The 1,707-nt window shown below is 43.8% G+C and overlaps 1 protein-coding gene across 2 annotated transcripts in view; it reads right to left on the bottom strand.

Annotated features, from left to right (window-relative positions):
- Positions 1 to 1,707, bottom strand: part of LOC138952121 (transmembrane protein 179-like) — a 48,834-nt gene that overhangs the window by 7,301 nt on the left and 39,826 nt on the right. The window lies entirely within an intron of this gene.

The raw sequence follows: 1,707 nt of genomic DNA on the forward strand, positions 1-1,707 counted from the left end.
CAGCAATGCCATTGCCCAGTGCTCAACCAACCACTCCAGGCCTGGCAGCACTTACCCGAATTTACCACTATATCTACCGTGTAATAAATCTGTATATCGCCCTGTCAGCGGGAAAGTGTCAGATATATGAGCCACAATATTTTATTGGCATCGATCGAGAGCAAGGCTGAAAGAGGTACACAAGTGTCATTGAGTACAGAGATGATAGTACGAGTATTACGTACGCTTGGTAGGCTGTTCATCTGGTCAGATTTTGAACTCTGTTCGGTAAAAGGCGGTAAACAAAAAAAGGAAAAAAGAGGAAAGAGTTTTGTATTTTTCCAAACAAACAAAAAATAAATAAATAAACAAAGATGAAACTATCGCCCCCTTGAGGCCTCTCTCTCTCTCTCTCTCTCTCTCTCTCTCTCTCTCTCTCTCTCTCTCTCTCTCTCTCTCTCTCTCTCTCTCTCTCTCTCTCTCTCTCTCTCTCTCTCTCTCTCTCTCTCTCTCTCTCTCTCTGTGTACGTTTCTGGTTGCCTGTTTGCGTCTGTGTGTTCATGTGTCTCTGTCTGTTCGTGTCTATGCTTGTCTGTGTGTCATTGTGTGTCTTTGTATGTGTGTGTGTGGGGGGGGTTGCGTGTGTCTGTGTCTCTGTGGGTCTGTTTGTCAGTGTGTGTCTGTGTTTGTGTGAATGTGAGTGTGTTCTTGTGTTTCTTTATGCATGTATATGTGTGTGTGTGTGTGTGTGTGTGTGTGTGTGTGTGTGTGTGTGTGTGTGTGTGTGTGTGTGTGTGTGTGTGTGTGTGTGTGTGTGCTTGTGTGTATGTACGAGGGCTGTTCCATTATTATTTAGAATCCAGGCTCCTGACAGTATGGCGTTAAATACAAAACCATGCCGACAAATAATAGACTATTGTGAGGCTTGACACACAAAAATGAAGTTCGAGAGTTATGTCGTTTTCATATATGGTCGACTCGGGAAGATACTCACCGAGCAATGTATGAGACTGCGTCATGAAGCTCAAATTCGCGATTTCGGAGCCATAACTTACAATAACTACAAAATAATGGTTAAAAGAGGCCGATTTGCATGAAAGTGTGACGAAATGTTTTAGGATGAACGCTCTTTGTAGAGCCGTGGTGTAACACTGGTACAGCAATTTCAAACCGGGTAGACGGAGCCTCGAAAATGACACCCACCCTGGTCTACTCATTTCATCCGTTATCCTCAAAAACATTGGCGCTGTTGAGCAGATAATAAGAGAAGATCACTTAATTATAATCAGGGAGATGCAATATGCCCTTGGCATTAAAAGCTCTGCATTTGAAAAGATCTTACACAAATATTAATGGCCCCAAAGCGATTTGCCGGTTGGGTACCACATGAACCCAGTGACGAGGAAACGAGGGGTAGGGCAGAGTGTTGCCTGACAATACTTGAACAAATCAGCAATGGCTTGTCCAAATCAACATGGAATATCGTCAGTGGTGACAAAACCTGGATTAACTAGCTCCACTCTGAAATCAAACAACTGTCGTCTGTTCGGGTGTTTATACCAGGTGACCCAACCCCTGCCAAGTTCAAATAACAAGAAGCCCTAAAAATTGTTTGCATCTTTCGTCGCTAGATCAAGGCATTTAAACACTGTGGATCTTGAGGACAGGCATACAGTCACGTCTGACTGCTGTGTCCACCACTGATGGTCGAAAATAATCGAGGCTTGG

Source organism: Littorina saxatilis, linkage group LG17 (assembly GCF_037325665.1).
Source record: "Littorina saxatilis isolate snail1 linkage group LG17, US_GU_Lsax_2.0, whole genome shotgun sequence".
NCBI classification, from domain to species: domain Eukaryota; kingdom Metazoa; phylum Mollusca; class Gastropoda; order Littorinimorpha; family Littorinidae; genus Littorina; species Littorina saxatilis.